We start from the raw sequence: 9987 nt of genomic DNA on the forward strand, positions 1-9987 counted from the left end.
AAACCAAATTTCAAACAATACCTCAAACTTCATCCAAAGCAGGAAGTGTGTCAGATGGAATTCTATTGAGAAGACCGAGTACGCACTCTCACCGTTCGGTTATGAGTTAGAATCTGATAGAGAGATACTGCCACCTCCACAAGTGACTGTACCCCTATAATATGGTGGCATACAGTGATAATTCATCAATGGGATGAATTCCACCCTGTGAACTCACATATCTTCAGGCTAACTAACATCTAACAAAAGTCACTTAATCCAATATAGGAGACATTAATGTCATTTCCTCAAACAAGATTCAAATCCAGTTACCAAACAAGAAAAAGTGAATGCCTCTGGCACAAAATTGCGAGCATTCTCCTCTTGTTTTCCCTCTAATAATCAGTAACGATAAAGTAATATTTAAATAATGAATGGATTTGTCCATGAACTCTCCTTAAGACTGTAAAACAATGGAGCAGGCCATTCAGCCCATTGAGCCTGTTCTGCCATTCAATATGATAATGGCTGATTTTATAATCCTCAACTACATTTTCCTGCCTTCCCCCTGCTCTTCCCCCACAACCTTTGATTCTCTTTTCGGAATTAGTTCCAATTTTGTTTCAATTCCACTACCCAACCCTTTCCCTCCAAACATACGCTTCAGCTAAATGTTTTGTGCTTGCATTCATTCATTTCAGGTGATGAAAGGAAACTTTTGCCTCATCCGCCCTTCAGATCTGTGAGTAAACTTCTCCTTCCTGCTTCCTTTGTTGCCTTGGGTTATTTTTGGATATCACATTCTTTTTCTGTATGCATTGCTCGAGGTTTACCAATTAGCTTGGGATTTGTTCCCAGGGCCCCAGTTTTTACGTCTGTTTTGAGATGCTTGTGCTTTACTCGTGTTAGATTATGTGCCAGGGGTTCTCCATGGAGCTGGTCCTCAGGAGACAGTTGTCCACAGTTGTCAGCTTAAATGACAATTTTACATTGGCATTTGGGTGTTGTGGGAAATAAACAATTACTATGGTTTCAGTGTGCAACTCTCTTCAATTTAAATTCTGCTCTACTGCAGTCCTTGAAATTCGAAAAAAAGGTACAAGCACTGCAGACAATTCCGAGAGAGGATATATGGCCGATTCCTGAAATGAGAGGGCTGTATTGTGAGCAAAGATTTTCATCCTGGGACTTCACTCCTTCATGGACAATAGCAGGACTTCAACTGACACCTTTAAGGTTTGAATGTTTCTGGAGTCATCAGATCCAGGTTAGTTGCTCTGTCAGGGCAGCATTTTAAGTTAATTGGAAGCAGCTTGATGTCAAGATTGTCAAAAAAAATACAACAGATTGATTCAATGTTGTTTACTATTAGAAAAGTGATGTAAATATAGACATGAGAACAGCACCAAAAAAGTATGGAAAACATAGTTGAAATTTGTTAAATAGAGAACTTATGACCCGCACCTTATGATATTTTATTCAAGTTTTATGAAGAGTTTTGTCCGCAAAACCTATTGAATTGTCTCAGATGCTCATCCCAAACTCACCCCACTAACTACCTGGCCCCACCCTCCTATCGCACCTTCTTGTCCAATGTGAGCTTGATTCTAGGACTAAAAGTATCAAAGTGTATGGGGAGGAAAATGGGAAGAGGATACCGAGTTGAGTTGATTTGATTTGTTGTTACCCCATAAACAGAAATACAGTGAAAAGTGTTGTTTTGCATGCTGTGCAGGCAGATTGTATCATACAAAGTGCATCAGGACAGCAGAACAGAATGCAGAATATAATGTTACACATGCAGATAAGGTGCAGAGAGAGAGATATCAATATTACCATTTGAGAGGTCTATTCAAAAGTCTGATAATAGCGGGGAAGAAGCTGTTCTTGAATCTGATGATATGTGTACTCAAACTTTTATGTCTTCTGCCCAATGGAAGAGAGTGGAAGAGTGTATAACTGGGGTGGGAATGGTCTTTGATTGTGTTGGTTGCTTTCCTCAGGCAGCGAGAAGTACAAATGAAGTCAAATGTATGGAAGGCTGGTTTGCCTGTTGGATTGGGCTGCGTTCGCGACTCTGTAATATTTTGGGGTCGTGGGAAGAACAGTTTCCATATCGTGCTATGATGCATCCAGATAGGCTGCGTTCTATGGTGCATCTATAAAAATTGGTAAGCATTTTTGTGGACCTGCTGAATTTCCTTAGCCTCCCGAGGAAGTAGAGGCATTGTTGTGCTTTCTTGATAGTTGCTTTGATGTGGGAAGACCGGGACAGATTGTTGGTGATCATCACTCCCAGGAACTTGATGCTTTCGACTCAAGTACCTCAGAGGTGGATGATCAGCCATGATCTTATTGCATGGTGGAGCAGGCTTGAAGAGCCAAATTGGCTATTCCTGCTCCAATTTTCTATGTTTCTACTACTCACTGTAGTTGGAAGTTCTTGCCTCTGCCAGGGTATCCTGGAATTGACCAGCTGTGTTGATACCTGTGCCATCTTTAAATGCCCATCTACTACTGCCCTGCAAGGCTGCACACACTCCTAGAGGCCTTGGCAGATAAGGAGAAATTGGTGTCACGATTTGCTGACAGACTCCTGGAGGCCCTGGTGGATTGGGAAGATAGAGAGGAGCAATGGCCTCTTCCCTCAGGACTGAGGAAGAGGCCACGATGCCAAGCTCTGACAGCCTGGACTAAGGTTGCCACCCAGGTCAGCATGAATTCAACTGGATAGCATCAGTGCCCACCTACTTTCAGCTCAATCATTCCTTTCCTTTCTCTCTTTCGACGGAAATCAGCCTTCATTAATATCCAAGAGAGCCAGAACAAGTGGTGGGGTGCCTGATGCCAGTCTCCTCAGCCTCTACGAGAAGTGGACCCTAGCACTGATCAGAGAGAACCAGGACTAGGTTGGCAGAGATACTGAAACATCCACACCCTGGTAACTGAGTTAAAGGAAATAGTCCTTGCATAGCAACTCTTACACTAAGCCCACTTTCACCTGCCACAACATATAACCCTTGGCCATGAAACCTTCTCTCTTCTTAATCAGCAATGTGCCCACGGTCTAAGTGGGCAAGCGGGAATGAGCAGGGGTGGCTCTGAGGAAACATGGGCAAGGCTGCACCTGCAGCCTCCCCCAATGCAGATACTGATGCCTCAAAGGGAACATTAGATTTAAAAAGTACGGGAGCACAGTCTGATGAGCACATCACTGCAACAGCTCAGCGACTGGCTGAGTAAGAAACAGCCCTGGCTGCTGGCTCTTGACAGATGGCCAAAGGCTAGGCACCTACTCAGCTGCAGGCAGGAGGGGGTCCCCATGGAGACCCAAGTCCCTCGGTCACAGGATCTGCTGGACACGTAGATGGAGCTGCAGTCAAGACATTGGTCCCTTTTGTCAATGGAGTGGCACCAGGGAGATGGGGCGCCATGAGCTCACTGAGTGCTCCTTCCCACAAGAAGATGGGGTTGCGCCAGGAGGCAATGAACAAGAGGAGGAACCACACACACACATTTTCTCACACACATTTTCTCACACACACACATATACACACCAGTGGGTGGCTGAGCCTTCAATTCTATCCTACCTGCACCCCTCCCCCAATCCTCCACCCCCACTTAGCCCTTTAGGAGTTCAAGCTGAACAGGGTACACCTGCCTCTGGGTATGTCTGGCTCCGCTCGATGCAAGTACCCTTGCAGTCATCCAACTCGAAGGCCAAGGGGCTCCATGAAGGCAGAATCAAAATATGTGGCATTGGAAAAGCACAGCAGGTCAGGCAACATCAGAAGAGCAGGAGAGACAATGTTTCAGGCATAAGCCCTTCATCAGCTCATTCCTGATGGAGGGCTTACGCCCAAAACCTCAACTCTCCTGCTGCTCGATGCTTCCTGACCTGCTGTGCTTTTCCAGTGCCACACCTCTTGACTCTGACTCTCCAGCATCTGCAATCCTCACTTTCTCCTCCACAATAAGGCAGGCTCCCTCTGTGGAACCCAGGACTGCGTTGAGCTATGGTGGGGTGGATAAGAAGGAAGAAAGTGCTTTAAGGGCAGATTGCTTTTCACAGTGAGCATTAGTTTGCGCATACAGTCTGTTCTGCTATCACACAGTAGCTGCCGTTCTCATGCGACCTTGTTTTATAGAAAATCACACAATAGAAATAACGGGGCCAATGGGAAAAATAGGGTTGGGACGAACCGCCAAAAACATCAGTAAAAATCAAAACAAAAGTAGTAGTTAGTCGAACACAAATGATACCACAGTTTAAGTAAATGTTGAAATTATACATTTTAATAAAATAATACAATAAATGTTACACTTCAAAGGGTTTCTGAGTTTGCTGAGTTACATCATTGTAATACAAAAGGGGCTGAGGTCAGCATTGGCTGTGGTTCATTGTCCTCAGACTGTTTCTTGAAGGGTGGTTTAAAAAAGGTATCTAGTGTTTGCTGCTTTGCTATCTTTCTTTTTTCATGACGAAGCTGTTCAAAGGGTGTCAGATAAAACTTTACGCCACTGACTGCTAGCCTGCTGCATTCTACAATGTAGTCATTGTCTTCGAAGAGCTTCAACTGCTTCTCAGCTTCCCTCAGGACAGAAGACAAAAGAGAAATGGAAAGGTCTCGTGGTGCTGCATCCTGGACTTCGTCGTCTTCAGCTCCAGCTTCAATTTCCCCCGCAGCAACAAATTGCTGGAGATCAGTCTCCATTTTGTCCAATCCAACTTGCTTTGTGAGAGCGACACAATAATCTTTGATTGCTGGAAGCCCCTCTGACAGTTCAACACCTTTAAAATCATGAAGAAAATCTGGGAGAAGCTGCTGTCAAACTGCAGCCCCTACTGCCATCACCCCAGGCCTCCACAGTGGTGTCAATAGCACTCTTAATGTTAAAGCTCTTTCAGAATTGAAGAAAACTGTCCTCATTATCCCCCTCAGTCGCTGTAATCAGCTTCATGAATGTGCACCTTAAACAATAAGCTTTAAAAGCTGCTATTGCACCCTGGTCCATGGGTTGAATGTGAGAGGTTGGTGTTCAGAGGTAGAAATAGGACTTTGCTGTTTTCAGAAAGCTCACCAAACGTGGAAGGATGGCTCCGTGCATTTCAGAATGAGGAGAATCTTGAAATCCAAAGCTTTTCTTCTGCAATAATTTCTAAAAACATTCTCAAAAACATCAACAATAAGATCATAAACTTTGTTTGACCTAAGTGGACTTAAGGTAACTGTGGACTGAATCAGGTAATAGCAAACAGGAGTTCACATATTTCAAAAATGGGTCCCCAATTCACCAATCTCATGACAGACAAATCGCGCTGATGAAACACGGAAAATGACCTGTATGCTGTCACCTTTGTAAAAACATGTTCACTTTTCAGTCATCTCTGGGTGGCGCACAGGCCAGGTGAAGCCACCAATCCTTCTCCTGACTGAATGTTCCAATGTGCGAAGTGAGCAGCTCCTGTACCATGTACAGGCATTGAGTTACTCCCAGGCCATTGCGACTTTAGATCCATCTCACCAGGTGCACAGACACTGTTATTGCGTCACAGGCTTTTGGTGAAGTTCAGTCTTAATCCTGCTTGAAATGGTCAGAGTGTGGGGGAGTGGCAGGGAGCTGGACTGGACTGAGTAGGTTGATGTTGAGGGGTCATGTGTTGTGCTGAGGCCACATGTATTTTAGCTGTGAGCCTTTACACTCTGCATGAGAGGGCACAGGATAAAAAGGGAATGTGGGAATGATCTGGGCATCCAGGTAAGTTTGAAGTGAGTGAGTGAGTGAGCAGCCCTGAGAGCAGCCTGGTCCAATCCATAATTGGCTTACTGTCCCTCCGTACACTGTTTTTCCAGTGACATTGCAGTGGAGTTGCCAGTATGCCCTAAGGTAGTGCAGAAACAGACTGTAAATGGATTGGAGAGGTGCCACGATGACGCAGAGATGGTAGCAGGTATCAAATGCCGAATTCCGCTGATGTGGGGAGCTTAAAGCCCCTGCCCAGGAGAATGCTCAAAGACATTCACACCAGGATTCCAAGATGGTGGTGCAGAGGAACTGGAGTCACCAGGCACCTGCTCAGACTTCCACGTCGGGAATTCTGTGTCTGTCATGTGGTATGTAGGAAGCTGCATATTAATGAGGTGGGATTCAGAGTAAATGAGAATGCCAACGAACAATAATCCCCATTAATTGACAGAACCTCAACTTGATGCTTGGAGTCTGATTGGAAAGTGCAACTAGTTGCTCCCGATATTGTGAAAGACCTTACTCAGTTAACTCACACAATTCGGCCACATTTCATTCCACGTCACTCAGGTCCTCATAAGATCCCGTCTTGGACCAGCTATTTGAGATCAAAAAACAACTTGAAACCAGATGTCCCAACCCTGCTATGTGCTCAAGGCCAGATTTCAGTGAAGTTGAAAGTTGTGCGTGTGTGCGAGAGAGAGAGAGAGCGAGAGAGACAGAAATTTCAGCCTGCAATCAACATCCAGGTCCAAATTTTAGCAGAAGTCAGTTACGTGTCAATTATGGTGAATTTTGTGGAGGGTTTCTCTCTCTGCGAGCCCTAGTGAGATTTCTCAGACTATTTTTTAAAACTCACTTCATGACCCCTATGGCACTCTACTCATCCTAACTTCCTTACTAGCCCAGCTACAAACTGGGTCAAAAGCTGCGAGGCAGGAGTTGCCTTTTATTGCACAAGTAGTGAGAAGGGAACCGAAAAGAAAGTCTTCTAAAAACACTAAGGTAGCATGGCTGACACTTCATTGCAAATTCAAGAAGTAGAATTAACTTTATTGTCACATGTACTCACATGAGTTCAGTGAAAAGTTTACAGTGCCATCTCAGGTAGCAAGGTACCTAGGTATGGATTCTTAAGTACAAATTCTTCAGGAAAATCTTAGAAAAATAAAAAAGTAAAAAGTCCAGCAATAAATTAGAAGAACAGAGAAATAAGAATTCAGAATAACAGACCTTCTAACCCAGACCACTTTGAGGCCGGGAGTGCCGGGAGGTTGAGTCCACACTGAGGCTGGGAGTTCGAGACCCACGCTAAGGCTGGGCGTTCAAGTCCACACTGAGGCCCGGAGGTTGAGTCCACGCTGAGGCCCAGAGTTTGAGCCCATGCTGAGGCCGGGAGTTCGATTCCACACTGAGGCTGGGCGTTCGAGTCCTCACTGAAGCCGGGGAGTCTGAGTCCACACTGAGGCTGGGCGTTCGAGTCCACACTGAGCTGGGAGTACGGGTCCACACTGAGGCCAAGAGTTTGAGTCCACGTTGAGATCTGGAGTTTGAATCCACATTGAGGCCAGAGGTTTGAGACCATACTGAGGTCTGGAGACCACACTGAGGCCCGGAGTTTGTGTCCACATTGAGACTGGGAATTTGAATCTACACTGAGGCCGGGAGTTCGAGTCCACGCTGAGGCTGGGCATTCAAGTCCACACTGAGGCCGAGAGTTCGAGTCCACACTGAGGCTGGGCGTTTGAGTCCACATTTAAGCTGGAGTCTGCGCTGGCTTTTGCCCTGTTCATCGCTGATGCCCCCAAGGACCGAAGGTAAAAGGAAAAGGGGAAAACATGAAAAGAGACAGAAAAAAATGACAAAAATGGATGGAGCGGGTGAACTCTGGCTCAGGAGTTCTGCTCCACTCGGAATGGGAACTATTTGGCGCCACCCTTTTGGCGCCGGTCATTTGGCCCCGCCCTTTTGGCGCCAATCATTTGGCCCCACCGTTTTGGCTCTAAACTATTTTGACGCTCGTTACTTTGGTGCTGAGCTGTTTTGGCGCCAATACATATAGATAACCATCGTGTGAAAATTTTGGTTTGTCTCTCTTGCTTAGAATGTTTTCAGCCATTTCTGGTATGGGCTCCACGAGAAAATAGAAAGAAAATTGTATCACAGCTTTCCAATGTGAAAACAGAAGGGCTTAAGTATCATCAAGACAGTAGATGACTATTAACAATTGTTAAATGAGAAAATGATTACAAAACAAGATTTGAATCTACAGCGGGTCATTACAGCTTTGACTATCAACTCTTGCTAGTTGAGAAAACTACATCGGGTCGTTAGTCATCCTCTCTTCTTTAACCAAACAAGACTTTTTTTAAATTCTGAATTGGCGCCAAAACAGCTCAGCGCCAAAATAATGAGCACCAAAACAGTTTAGAGCCAAAACGACGGGGCCAGATGATCGGCACCAAAAGGGTGGCGCCAAACCATACCTGATCCTGCTCCACCGCCATCTTGGAGATCACAATACACAAATATGCATTTGTAATCTATTGATATTTAAGAACTAAAATATGCTTGTTACCTGTCCTTAACACTATGCCATCTTCAAACCCTGTGTAAGGGAGCGCCACGTAGCCTAATGTCTTCTCATTGCTCTTTGTGGGGCTATCATGAACTGGAAAGCCTTCAAACAGTTGAATGCTTTCAGTTTTATTCAGTAACAGCAGAATCAAAGAAACAGCAAACAATGAAAAGCTTCAGCCCCACTCTTAAAGTATGTGTTGATGCCCAAGAAGAATAGTACTGATATTGATGAGCTCCTCTTCAAGGAGTGGGCAATGATGGCTAGGAAGGATGTGCATATGGCAAAATATCCAGAACTGGTAGACAAAATGAGAAATGGAAGCCATGCAGTTTATGAAATCCCATGGTTATGTAAAGGAGCAATTTGCTTGGTGATATTTCTCCTGGCACTTGATAAACAAAGGCATTCAGTACCTAGTGACTATCTTCTCCTTCAATTATTCCTGCTGGTCTACATCGCCAGACCAATCCAGAGAGTGCCAGGCCAAGAGCTAAAGGTCTGGGTGAGACCATGCAGCTCATCTTCGCAGTGAACCTGACAGAGACACTTATAGACGGCCTGTTCCTTCTGATGCAGACAAAAACACTGGTGTTGGTGCAGCCACAGAATTCAAGTATCGAGGCAGATCTGGCCTCCTGGCCAATCTCAGTAAATGTGTCAAATTTGCTGTGGAAAATAAAGTCAATTGAAAAAGAAACAAAAATGTTGTTTGGCTTCTGGGACCAAACAGGAACCACTTGTCTTGCGAGTAGCAACAAATTTGCAGTGAATGAGTGATCACTGTGTTTCTGCAGAAAATGACGTTGAGCATGATAGACTCTGGGCCTCCTGTGCATCCTGAGCAGAGCTCCAACTGCAATCTCCTCATGTGGAGCCTGGTTGGCAGCCAGTGGAGGGTGCTGCTGGTCCTCAGTTTGTTGACACATCTGTTCCCTCTTCTTTCTTTCTTCGTCTTCACTGCACTGTGACAGTAACCCCTGCTGTGGCTGGATCCATTTGTCATGGTTCACCAATTGATTCATTCAATGATGGTGTGTGGGGAAATGTCAGATATATAACAGACCCTTGGCACTGTGAAGCCAGTGCTCACTTCACTTACACATGATGGTTTAGCTTAGTCCCCCATACAATAGGAGATGGATAACTTTGACAAGGAATGCCTCTAAATGAACCTTTGAAATAGGGAACATATAGAATGAATAGAATAGAATAGAATAGAATAGAAATATATTGTCACGTGCACTTCTGCATGGAAAATACAGTGAAAGGTTTTATAAGTTCCCACACCACGGTGCCTATATTGTTGACAGAAGCATACATAATAATGATAAAGTGTAAAATTAAGACAAGCTCATTACAGTTCAGCTGACAGCTCCTGGGCTCAGGGTAACCCTATTAAGGAATGATGGAATACCTTGAAGATGCAGCTGGACTGAGACTGGCATTCTGGACCAAGACCACCAATCAGGCACGAGACTGCAATTCCGGACCAAGACCACCATTCTACAATGAGACTGTCATTCTGGAATGAAACCGTCATTTCGGACCAAGACCGCCATTCCTGCCATGTCAGGCTAAGACCACCATGCTGGGCTGCTGTAAGCCACCTCACCACTAGGCCTGGAGTAGCCTCCTGTTCTCCATCCAATGCTCCTCCAGACGCTACCACCAATCCACCG

General features: G+C 45.1%; 1 pseudogene; it reads left to right on the forward strand.

The window, feature by feature from the left end:
• The first annotated feature begins 8507 nt into the window (after positions 1–8507).
• On the forward strand, positions 8508–8997 carry LOC122558108 (small ribosomal subunit protein eS10 pseudogene; annotated as a pseudogene).
• Positions 8998–9987: the final 990 nt, after the last annotated feature.

The sequence above is a fragment of the Chiloscyllium plagiosum genome, unplaced genomic scaffold, assembly GCF_037043375.1.
Source record: "Chiloscyllium plagiosum isolate Xiang-an unplaced genomic scaffold, Cpla_swu_hap1 HiC_scaffold_18, whole genome shotgun sequence".
NCBI lineage: Eukaryota > Metazoa > Chordata > Chondrichthyes > Orectolobiformes > Hemiscylliidae > Chiloscyllium > Chiloscyllium plagiosum.